The sequence below is a fragment of the Rhinopithecus bieti genome, unplaced genomic scaffold (genome assembly GCF_001698545.2).
Source record: "Rhinopithecus bieti isolate Rb0 unplaced genomic scaffold, ASM169854v2 scaffold_1244, whole genome shotgun sequence".
Classification (NCBI taxonomy): Eukaryota; Metazoa; Chordata; class Mammalia; order Primates; family Cercopithecidae; genus Rhinopithecus; species Rhinopithecus bieti.
This window is the reverse complement of record NW_016803397.1, coordinates 1407764-1421208: the sequence shown is the minus strand read 5'-3', so window position 1 is coordinate 1421208 and position 13445 is coordinate 1407764. Positions and strand designations below refer to the sequence as shown.

General features: G+C 34.0%; 1 long non-coding RNA gene across 1 annotated transcript in view; it reads right to left on the bottom strand.

Moving 5' to 3' along the window:
• LOC108536021 (uncharacterized) overlaps window positions 1-13445 on the bottom strand; it is a 248731-nt gene that overhangs the window by 72262 nt on the left and 163024 nt on the right. The window contains exon 2 of the long non-coding RNA XR_001887399.1: window positions 6108-6212. This is a non-coding gene — a long non-coding RNA (uncharacterized LOC108536021). The remainder of the gene's footprint in view (window positions 1-6107; window positions 6213-13445) is intronic.

Sequence of the window (13445 nt, the reverse complement as noted above, 5' to 3'; positions counted from 1 at the left end):
AGAGGGAGGGGAGGTGGGGAGAAAGGGGAGAGAGAGGAGAGGAGAGAGGAGAGAGAGAGAGAGGAGAGAGAGGGGAGAGGGGAGAGAGGAGAGAGAGGAGAGAGAAACACGGCAGGGGGTGCAGTTAGTTGGTGGAGCAGTTAGAACACATACAACACGCATTTATCTATTAGTTTGACATCTTATTTGGGCGCAGTTTGTTGATACCCCAAAACTATTACAATAGTAACATGAAAGATCACTGATCACAGATAAGCATAACAGATATAATAATAATGGAGAAGTTTGAGTTTTGTGAGACTTATCAAAATGTGACACAAAAACATGAAGAACATGCTGTTGGATAAATGGCACAAGTAATTTGCTTGATCCAGGTTTGCCACAAACCTTCAATTTAAAACATCACATTATCTGCAAAGTGCAATAAAGTTAACAGCAATAAAATAAAGTATGCTTGTAATTCTGTTCCTCTCAGATGCTTTCTTTACATGGGAATGAGCAAGACAGATAATTTGTATACATGGAGGTAAGGCAGGAAGGTCATCCTAGTCTTGATTTCTCAGCTATGTTTCTTGCTGACTTCTTTTTTCTGTTGGTTGTGTGAAATTTGTATTTTAATGTCTATCAAATATTTTCCTAAGCAATTGATAACACATATGCTCTATGGCTCCATAGTTCCAAACTGTTCACATTGTTAAATATCAGTTTTCTCTCTCAGTGGCCAGGGGAAAGTGAGAAATTAAAAACAACCCTAGTTTTAAGGGGAAAAAAGTTATTAGTACAGAAATACCCCTTGCCCCCACACACAAACAATGATACCCACAGTATGGTTGAAAAACTTCTCAGCTGAAAATTCTTAAAGATAGATCAAGGAGCTTCTGGGGTAGATGCAGCAACTTAAATGAAAACGTGAAAAAACATGCCACCAAAAAGATACATAAAGGTGAATCCATCAGGTTTTAGCTTGAGAACTGAAAAAAAATAAAAATGTACTTATCAATTTAAATTTACTCTTCTTTCTTCCTAGATATGCCCTTGTGTTTTTTGCTTGTTTTTCATTCTGACTGTATGTCCTGTGTTAACGATAGCACTGATGTTGTCATTTGATTCTTTAGGTCATGCTGGCCCTATCTGGAGTACTTTCTAGTCCTTACCTGTTCACAGCCTGCTCTAAATTAGTCAAAAGGCAGCACCTTAAGGTAGGTAGCCTCTGGGACCACACGTCTTTCTTCATTAGTTCTCCCTTCTCAAACCTTGTGGCCTATTGTGTTACTTTGTCTATTTCCACTAGCTAGAGGTCTGCTGTGATTAGCCAAATCTCCTGAAATCTGAATGATATCATGAGTCTGCCTGAGTCTCACCATTCTTCTGAGCAAAAACACCCATGCATTTGGATGGCCCACATTCCCTGAAAAAGGAAGCTTCTAAATTTTTTCATTGTTTCTGGTTTTGCCAGATCTGGCATCCTTCCTCTCCTAGAAAGTTAATTTTGCTGAAATTCTGCAAATACGTCTTATAATTCCAAAATTTGAAGATATGTAGTAATCCTTGTTGGCATGGTGACTGTCCAGTGCGATTTGTTGCACCTTGAATGTAATTATGGATTTTACGTTTAAAAACACATTTTACTGGATAAAACCCATGATCTCCGTATTAAATCTTACAAATTAAATCAGAATGCAACACAACTTATGGATCTAAATTTATTATCCCTTAATAATCATGCCTCGGCATCTGCAATGTACTTTTCCCTTGTCAAGATCTTTCAGTTTAACCCTCTTAAATCTATGTATATTTAGTTATCACTGCATCTCCTCTATACAAGACTAACTTGAATCTTTTAAAAGATTGTTCTTTTTTCTGTAGTGGTCTTTCCAATCTCTCAACATACCTCAAAGCATCTTTCTAAAAAAAAAAAAAAAAAATTAGCCCCTATTATTTACTCCCTTTCCTGATCTCCTCTGTTAAATAATATTGACATGAAATGATTTCATTCTTGGCCAGGCATGGTGGCTCATGCCTGTAACCCCAGCACTTTGGGAGGCCGAGGCGGGCAGATCACCTGAGGTCGGGAGCTTGAGATCAGCCTGACCAACATGGAGAAACCCTGTCTCTACTAAAAATATGAAAAATTAGCTGGGCGTAGTGGTGCATGCCTGTAATTCCTGCTACTCGGGAAGCTGAGGCAGGAGAATTGCTTGAACCCGGGAGGCGGAGTTTGCGGTGAGCCGATATCGTGCCATTGCACTCCAGCCTGGGCAACAAGAGCGAAACTCCATCCCAAAAAAAGAAAAAAGAAATGACTTCATTCTTAAAATTATTTGACAGTGCTATAGCACAGAGATTGTCATTATTTGGCTTTTGTTTAACAGTTGAGGAAAAACAGAAGTCAGGAATAATAAATGCCATTTTTCAGCAGATATTAATCCTCATTTATTCAAATGAAGTTCACAGTATTTCAAATTTAAAATATTCCTGTGACAAGTGTATTGTGTCTTTTACTTACTCTGATTTTTTTTTTTCCAGCTTTCATTGATGTGATTTCAATGAGAGACCTATCCAGTACTGGAAACCAGTATCAGGACTTGAATTTGCTTTCCACGCCTGCGTATTATGAATCTGTATTATTTTCATAAACATTCTCTGATTAGTTGAGGAGTAAATTTAGTATAATCTAGCATATAAAATTAAGAATCATTAAGTTATTTGACTTATTACCCCAAAACTTGGGCAGAAATCATTTTATTATACTTATTAAATACATGTTCAGTGCTTTTCATATTCCAGGCAATGAACTGGGTGCAGCAAATATAAATGTAAGACATAATTCCTGCTTCTAAGTATTGCACAGTCTAGTGAGAGAGAGTATAAATAAAAATATTTATAGTGTTGTGAGGTAATTGCCAATTGGTGCTTCTACAGTGCTGTGGGAGACACTGCATGAGAAAATTCTCTGCTCCTGATAGACTCACACCTTCCCACATGGAAAGCCCAAAATACAATCCTTTCCTTTGTAAATCCAAACCTCTGGGTTCTTAAAATGTGTGTGAACCCAGAAGGTTGAACTTGTCTTTCTTACTCTTCCATATTCTTTTTCCAGGTTCCCTGAAACATCTTAGATACACAGTAAACATTTTGTAAATATGGGCTTATAATACCTTATCTACAGTAACAAAATATATGCAGTTTTCAAAATATAATTTTTAACAAAATTATTTGACTCATTTGCAAACTGAACCTTAATGGCAATAAATTGCTCTATAATTGCTATTTATTCCTCTTCATGCAACTATCATATCTTTTGGATATAGAAATATTAATATATTTGATTATGAGGTGCTGCCTCAGAACTTATTCAAAGTGTTACATAATATTTGGTATGAGATGGACATGGTGGTGCACGCCAGTGATTCCAGCACTTTGAGAGGCCTAGGAGGGAGGATTGCTTGAGCCTAGAAGTTTGAGACCAGCTTGGAAAACATGGTGAAACCCTGTCTCTACAAAAATCACACACACAAAAAATTAGCCTGGCATGGTGGCACATGCCTGTAGTCTCAGCTATTTGGCAAGCTGAGATGGGAGGATCACTTGAGCCTTGGAGATCAAGGCTGCAGTGAGCCGTGATCATGCTACAGCCTGGGTGACAAGGAGACCTTGCCTCAAAAACTAATTTTAAAAAAAGTATAGGCACTATATTAACTTTTTTGGAAAAAAAAATATGTTAGATATATATAAAACATTTCAAATGTTTTATATATATATATTTACATATATAAGTATATATATAATTACATAATTACAATTTATATAATTAATTATAATATATAATTATATAATTATAATTTGATATATACATATTTACATACATACATACATATATATATATAATTACAAAGTCTTTGTGGCCTAACGGGTCTCAGGAGATAAGAATTTGCATTCTTGTCTGTGATCCAGTATAAAGTACAACCTGCCCAAGCAGACCCTTCTTTGAATATTCTTCAGCCATGGCAACTCTTGCCACATCATTTTCTCGCTGGTTCACAGTTGTCAGTTTCAAATCCAGGATCAATTGCAAGGCAAGCCCAGACAGCTTGGAACATTCTGAGCAAAAGGGCTGTTAAAGAAGGCAAAGCCCTAGGTATCTTAAAAATTGACTTGTAAGCCACTTAAAAATTGACTTGTACGTCTAAAGTGGCCCCCTTTAGACGTACACAGACTGAAGTCGATAATACACAGACTCCTCAGTTTACTTGAGAAATACAGATTCACAAGGGAAAAGTATTTCATTTGTGTTCAGTGGGCTTCAGCATGATGCTAGGGTGTGAATAAAAATTTGGTTTTACAGATAGTTACTGTATTTCCTTGTCATCTGTTTTGTAATCTCTGTCTATATATATTATAGATTAAGAAAATGAATTTTCATTTGGCAGTATATATATTTTATTGTAATGTTTTACTTGAAGTGTTTATTTCTGATGTTAGAAAATTGGTCAAATCAAACTACTGTTCTTTCAGTATATATTAATACCTTAGAATTTTTCATAAATTATAAATTAGATTCATAATATTATTAATCTGAAAATGTATCAATTCAGGAAACATTTGTTTTTTTGCTTTTGTCAGTGAAAAATTATATAAACTATTTCTAATGAATCTTGTATACACATAAATTATCTAGATCAGATTCTGTTTTTTCCCCTTTGTAATGAAATTTAAAGATTTCATTTTCTTTTAGCAAGTTACAACTACAATTTTTCTTTAAAAAGGAGAAAACCGGAACTCCTTGGATCCTTCAAAAAATAATTTCGAGAATGTAGTTTGTTTTACCTCTTAATGTCTTAAGTTTCAATCATCTCTTTCATTTTTACAGGACAAGAGCAGGAGTTTTCGTTAAATTGCCAAGTTCTATCTAGTTCAATACATTTTCTACCTTAGGCCTTTCTTGAGAATTCAATGATTACTAAGTTGTAAAAAGAATAAAAAGAGACTTTTACTTCTCGGCTGGATGAAAACAAGTCATGGCACTCTGGCTTATTGTTGAACTCTAGCAAAGGGGTACAAACAACAATTTTCTCTTGTAATCTAATCTGACACTTACCAAAGATTTTCAGGTTCAACTTAAATAGCAGCTCATTCCCTTGCCACAATCCATCAGAACTAAGCTTACAATGTAACTTAAGTTCTCTCTAAATAATTCGAAACAAATGCATGAAAATTCAGAAAAACCTGCACGGTTTTCGTTCGTTTCTTTGTCTTGTGGACATTGTGTGTTTTTTTTTTTTTGTTCGTTTGCTTAGGTTTTTTTTAATAGAAGATACTATGGCAAAATATAAATTGGAAGGTAGAATTTAAAGTTCTCTATATGCTTTATATGCTTTTAAGCTATTAATACTAAAGTCATATTATTGACAAGAAACTTGTGACAATTTTAATGCTACTGCAAATAAAGCTAATGCTGCTTGGGATGTAAGAGAGCAAATAAAATGGGGAGGCTAAGTTAATAAAAGTGCTAGTGTAACATGCCCATCCAGGGTAGTCTGTTCTATATACCATGTCATTTACCTTCAGAACATGCATCATACTATGTTACTATATATTAACTTGTATTTTTTTTCTAAATATCTGCCTCCCAAACAGGCTATAACTTTCATAAGAGCAGAAACTGCATTTGAATACTCAATGGATCAGTACAGTTCTTGATAGTATAGAATACATAGGCAATGAATATTTTTTAAATGAATGAAAAGGTCCTGGTAAATTTTATCAGACTCTTATAAGATCTGTAATTTTTGTCATATCAGAGATACTAAGTAATTTATTTTGGAAAAGGGAAAGAAAGGAGAAGGAAAAGGTAAGAAAGAAGCCATAGTTATTGGCAAATGTTTGAAGTTATTTTATATAAAAGATGAAATGGCCTTTTATTTTTTCCAGTAAGCAGAACCATGATAATAGACTAGGCATTATGGAAATATAGATAGACTTCAGGTAAACAGGAAGAAAGATTTTTCTAAAAAGTAGAAGTGTTTGTAACATAATATGTTAATAAGAGACGTACCAAGCTGCTCAAGCTGCTTAATAGAAATGTAAAGCAGGGAAAAAATACTTACCCAAGCACACATAAGAAATGTTCCAGGACAGGTTGGGACACTGTAGGAAATCATTTCTAAGATCATCTATGGCATTAATATTTTATGTTCAGGTGATATTATTATCTAATGCAAAAGAAACAATTGGAATTATTATAATTTCCTAAAATAATAAACTTTTAAAATCAACTGACATATTCAATAAACTTAATGCTTTGTAGACTTCAAACAAAATTGTAACTTTTTCTTTTGTTTTGTTTTTTTTTTCCTGAGTCGGAGTTTTGCTCTTGTTGCCCAGGCTGGACTGCAATGGCACCATCTCGGTTCACTGCAACCTCCACCTCTCAGGTTCAAACAATTCTCCTGTCTCAGCATTGGGAGTAGCTGGGATTACAGACGCCTGCCACCACACCTGGCTAATTTTTGTATTTTTAGTAGAGACAGGGTTTCCCCATATTGGTCAGGCGGTCTCAAACTCCTGACCTAAGGTAAACTGCCTGCCTTGGCCTATTTTATAATTTATATTAAATAACTAGAGTGGAAAAGGTAGTGTAGCACTGGAATTCAGTTATTAAATCCAAATGTATTATGTGTTTAGTTAAAATCAGGAATCTCACCTAGATAGTGTTCAAATTCAATTGTGAATGGCAAATCTTTGAATCTCACATTAGTTCTCTCTTGCATTTCTGAGAAGGGTCCTGAAGTCAGTCATTTTCTCCCACAATGGTACCCTGCCTAATGCATTTGCTAATTGATTCTTTTCATTTCCTTATTATTTTAAGCAGGTGACATTCACATACGATATTACGGCCTCTTATATGTGAAGGAAAAATAATTTCCTAACAATAATGCCTGTGTATACAACTGTACTGAAGAAGCTGCAGCAGCCTCGTGTCATTACTCTTATCTGTCCTTCTGGAACTCATATTTCCAAGATAGAGTTTTGCCCTGCTTCTGCCACACAGACTTACAGTTTGGCAAAGCCTTGCTTCAAATTGACAATCTCATTTCGCAGAGATGATAGACTACACCTTTCGTATTTCCAGGTTAACTTAATTTTCTTGGTCAAAATACATACCAAAATGTTGGTGGTGGTGGCAGTGACTGTGAAGGCAGGGAAGGTTATATTACTGTTGACCAAACAGGTTGGTGCTCAGGACTTCCGCAAACCTGCAGGTAACATGTATATCCCTTGTTGAACTGGAGAATTGTCATGAGACTAACTTTCACAAGATGTGAACAGAATTGGACTTTTTCAGTTCCAAGCAGTTTAATGAGCCAGTACATACTTTCCATGTCCCTCTGCCACAAACCTGTAATGTTATCCAGACACTACTCTGCCCACCTTGGACCTAAAGTAAAGGCACCATTGAACTACTACACAGGAAGTGGTCTCAACACCTGAGAATGCTGTTGAGTAAAAATTGTCCTTTGCTGTGAGCCTCTGCAATTCAGGTCTTACTTGTCACCACAGCACTTCCTAACCTATCCTGATTGATTCAGAGGTGTAAGGTTTGAATTTTCTCAACTCAGAGATATGAATGAAAGGAAGTATAAACAAATCATGTCTAGCATTGAAAACAATGTGGAGAGGCAAAGTGGGCATGTCTCCATGTGAACACGCAGAAAAAAGAGCACCAGGGTGAATAAAAAATAACTCAGCTTCTATCAAGTCAGAAGAAACTTAATGTAAAATAGGTAATCACCTTGAATGGAAAACAAGAATTTTGCTAATTTATGTGGCTTATAAAATAAACCACAGAATAAATTTTGAGTAGAAGAGGAGAACATGTTGCTGTAGATAAAGATATTAGGATGAGGTTTTTGGCTTCAAGAACAGAGAGGAAGTGACAGCTTTTAAGGACAGGAACAGGAAGAAATAACAGAATTTTGAAATGTGTTGGATGAACAGCCTGGATGTGGGAGAAAAAAAAAGTAGGTTTGTTAGTGATGCCAAGGTAAAGTGATTGAAAAATGAGCATGCCACCAAATGGAGAGAAAGGAAAAAAAGAACACAGAAAGACAGATGAACACAAGAAGGGGAGAGGATGACAGGTAACTTTTGCTCATACCCAAGCACTTGGCACAGTGAGTCTAGTGCAGTAATTAACATGGGGTCCACAATGTTCCTTCTCTCCTTTAGAAAAGGAGGGATGGTCACTATTTGGTATTGCTTTGAAATAATTTAGTTAGTTATAAAGTCAAATTAGCATACCACTTGAATGAATTCCAGTTACATATAGAGAAATTAGTTTATGAGTAAGTGGAAATATTAAAGATAGAGTGATGTCAAGAAAATCTCAATCTTTGTTATTTCTGAAGAACTGTTTCTAAAACATAAGAATGAAATAAATTGATGTTTTTAGACTATAAATTTGAATTCACCTACATAGTTTCTCATGAGAATATGATAGTCTGTTTTTATTTAAAGATCAACATTGATGCTGCTTCGACCAAGAGAATGATAACCAGAGGAAGAAAACGCATGTTAAGGGTGAAAAAAGTAACACTAGAATATCTTTCTATGACAATGATATGCCAGTAATGAAAGTTAGAGCATCACTGTCAGGGATTCCAAATCTTCTGAAAGGAAGCACACTTTTCAGAAACTTTTTGAAATGTTCTACTCATATTTGAGGCTAGGACTGCAATGATAATGAAACAAGAGCTGGAGACAGAGATGATTTCACAATTTCTAGCTGCAACATTTTCCTCTTTATTGTTCAGAAAACTGAGGAGGATAACAGAGTATGTGCAGATCGAGGGTGTCTGGTGGCATAAGAAAGCATCAATCTGGTCATCAATACTGGGATTTGAGATGCTAAGGTAAACTGGGAGGAGGATATATCCTATTTGGAGATATCTCCTTTAGTCATTGATTAACCCATCAACAACTTTTTCATCAAGTACCACCTGCCAGGCATTACTCAAAATATGGGGGACATACAAGTACATAAGCCAAACAAAATTGGTTTATCTAGCAGAGTTTACGACCAAAATCAGAAGACAAACAATGAAAAAAAATGGAAAATAGAGCATATGCTGGATGTTATTGAATAATTTAGAAAAAAATGGAAAAGATAAAATGAAAGTGTGTGGTATCTGGGACAAACTTCAAAATATTTTGATCAGAGGCGGGTTTATTTGAACCATCTGAGAGATAATCTGCGAGGAACAAGCACTTGGGGCAAATAGTAGTGGCTGATATAAGCAAGAATGGATTCCATGATGAGGCTTTCTTAATGGACTCAAGGAATTAAAGCAGTGGTTTTTCCCAGAGCACCAGACCCCAGGCTCCTTTGTACTCTTGTTGGTAGAAGGCCAGAGGTAGGAAACACTCATCTCTGGGACACCCAGCTCACTCAAATCTAATAAAGATGTGGGACTTCCTTCTCACTTTGTCAGATTAACTTCCTAATAAATGTGAATGTGAAGGTGTTAGCATTTTTTTTTAAATGAAAATAAGTGTTTGATCTATGGTCTCACCAATTCCTTACGTAACACAAGTCACTGTGGAAATTATATACCTGGTATACTTGTCTGAGTGAATCAAGTAGTGCTTATAAAGCTGTAAGTGCTTGGATGCATCTTAGATTACACACTAAAGCTCTCAGCTTTGTTTGCATGTCACCTAAGCATACATCTAAATACAAATACAAGAAGACAGTGATACATATCTGAATTTGGATCTGAAGGCAGAAGTCAGAATTTTCCTGTGAAACAATGAATGTGTAAATTAAGCTGCAAAAGCATTTGGGCAAGGGATTTTGTTGTTTTCTGTTTTAATTCTCAATACTCCACTGTTTAGGTGTACTTCAGGACTTAAAAAATATACATATACCCTAATTCACAGGCACTGTTCTTGAATCTTTTCGAACTCCTTTATTTAAAAGATAATAAAAATGTTGAGTACTCTATATTTACATTTTAATATTAAGGATTTATTTGAAATAAAAAACATATTTACAAATATTTAAAGCATTAGATTTATATCTATATTATTTTCTTGAATAACTGTCTTTCAATTTTTATAACTGGAATTTATGGTAGGAGTTCTCTCTCAACATTTTTACTCTCTTAATGTTTTGTGTTATTGCTGCAAAGCTAATTCCAAGTCAAACTCTATCATATTAAACAGAATATAATTTTGACAATGTGCAATGTTTATATTTTAATTGATTATAGTCTTTGAAGGGAAATAAAATATAAAATCCAAAACTAAAATATACATAAAGCATAAAATATAAATAAAAGAAAAGAAAAGATGATATGTGGGCCATAGAATATTCTGTAGCAGGAATTCTTCTGCATTCTGTGAAATGTAATGTTTTGTAAGCAGAATTAAAGAGATCCCTGAACTTATATGAGACAAATAGTATATCTTTATTTTCACTAACATTAATGGAAATTATTCTTCTCATTATATATGAATATAGGCAGCATATCACAAAATAAGCACTATATGACTTTTAAAAATAGTATCCACACATTTTCATATCATATTGCAGTGACTGTAGATGGCTTTTGTCATAATTTTCACTTGCTATTACCTTGAAAAAAATAGTTAACAGCCTTCTCACTAGATCTTAATCTATTAATAAATAAGTATACAGATTGCTTAATCACAAATGTGTTTTTTCTAAGATTTTGATTACTATATTTCAATGTAATCTACTGTATTCTAGTCCAATGTGTTTTATGCATTTAATTTTTATTCTTAGTGGGGAACCTGAGCTTCAAGAAATTGTTAAAAAGTCCAAAACACCAAAAAAATGTACATATGGACTTTGTCATATACATTTTGGAACTAAATAGGAAATCCTCAAAATGTCTCTCACATTAGAAAGTTCTCTTTTCTCTGAGAGTTGTGGTGGTACAATGAAAAAGCAGTCAATATCTTCACTTCTGTGAATCGTATCAGGGAAAATAAAAAATGCCTGTCATATATCTGCAGTAAAGAGTTCTGTGCTGAAGTTTTATCATTACACTCACTAGAGGAATTCTAGTTTCATACAATGCAGCATTTACCAAGCAGTACCTATATGTGTGTGTGTGTGTCTGCAGGTATGTGTATGTATATGTATGTGCGTATTTTTTCATTACCCAGTGAGACATTTGATTTCCTCCCTATTCTGATGTAACATTTTCTTTTTTAAATATATGAAATAACTTATTTAGAGACAATGGATCTTATTGAAGAGAAGCTAATGGCCTAAATATTTTTTAGCTCATTTCCTCAGATTTTACAAAGTATGCTGCATAGTGAAAGGGAAACAGAATTTGATTTTATTCCCAATTTTGTCACTTATGAGTATTTTTAGGTAAGTTTTCAATTTCCTCATAATAAGCTTGTTTTTTACTTGCTTCAAGAGGCTGTTGTAAAGTTCAAATGAAATACAAATGTATAGTAGAAGATCATCTTTTCTTTTCATTACTAACTAGCTTAAAAAACAGATGTTCTCCATTCCCTTCTGTGGAATGTACCCTTCTGGTGGCTTTGGTTTTCTGAATGCCAGGGAACAACAGGCTCCTTGTCAGCTTAAGTTCCCCACAAGTTTCACTGGTGATCACAGAAGAATTTTTGTCAAATCTGTTGTCTCATTCATACTTGTTATTCAAATTACTCAGTTAATGAGTACATAAACCAATGGAATATAAATGCGAAAAGCAAGAGATATGTGGTTCGGAAATTTGAAACTCTGCAATACAATTAAACTATGTTATCAAATTGATTTTGTGTAAGAAAACATGAAAGTAGAAAAATAACTTGTAAACATCAACTTAGAAATTAATGCACTCAGATCATTTCCCATTTATCCTCATGTTCTAATATAAGTTTAAAGAATTTGAACCTCGATTTTGTATGGACTGCATTAGCAGTGTATTTTATTCAAGAAGGACAAAGGACTTCAATTCCCAGACTGCTAAGTTAGCTCATATATGGCTTTACTTACTCCTCAATACAACAATATTATTTTATGCTGTGTTGGGCTCCCTTTTAGGTGCCAGGTATAATGAGATTAATAATACAAAATACCGTCATTGTGAAACATATAAGGTTGTTGTTGACTAAGCAAGTAAAATAGTATGGAGTATAACACATTTTCAAGTGATATAAAGAAAAATAAAGCTAGCTAAGGGATAAAAATGAGGTGAAAGCCTTTTAAATAGATTTGACTGGAATGGCTTCTTTGCTGTGCTCATAAATGAGCTCAGCCCTAAATTATGTGTCCTGAATTATTGAATGGGGAGAGAGGATTTCTGGCAGAGAATACACCAGGTGAAAAATCCATATTCAAATATATTTCAGGAGGAGCAAAAGGGCTATTGCTGACGGAGTAATATGTGTTTGGAGACACTGAAAAAACATTGTGCTGATCATAGGAGGCCAGGTAAGGGCTTTGATCCTATGCTGAGTTGATGAAAAGTCCTTGGAATGTCTTAAATATAGGAATGTCATGATCTAATGACTTTATTTAAAAAATTACAATAGTAAAATGCAAGTACTACAATAAAATAGATAAATGGCTAACTGAAAAGCTTTAAATCTACAGAAAGTTGTTTTAAAATTAATGTGTGAAAGTGTTTTAAAATAGTATATTTAAGGAGAGATGTTTATGTGTCTTTGCTGTAACTGGTATTTATTTGTTCTTGAACAAATTAAGTGGTTTTTTACTAAAAGTACTCACATATTTTATGAAAGTGAACCAGTATCATATTAATAGTAATAATAACTGGTAAGTCTTGAAGTTTTTCTATGTACAATGAATTTTACTTTGAATTTTAGAAAAAGGTTTTAATTGAATCTTCATAAAAGTCCTGTGTAAAAGCCATGGACTCTGTTGGTTACATGTTTGAGCTCTAGAATCAGATTGTTTAAAACTGTTTTACTGCTTTGTTATTTACTACTTGAACAACTCTATGCCTAGACTATTTATATATCATAGTCTATAGACTATCCTCTATAAATTGTGGAAAATATTAAGGCATACCCCTTGGGCTTTTTGTAAGTGTTAAATAGCATAATGTAGTACACAGTCTGACACACAAACAATATTAGCTATCATAATCGTTCCCTTCAAAAAGGAAAAAAAAAAACTATTTAAATTCAGAAATTTAGAAAGGTAAACTCCTCATGCAAAGGCATATAACAAATATAGTTGGCATATTGAGACATAAACTTGAGTCTATAGATTCTATAGATTCTAAAGACCAAGCTCCATATTTTCAGTATACTAATTAGTTAATTCTACAGTAATTCTTCAGCCTTGAGTAGTGCTTTCTACCTCATAAATTATAAGCATATATATCATATATAAAAATTATATACTATCTGAACCCTATTATGTATATGTTTTA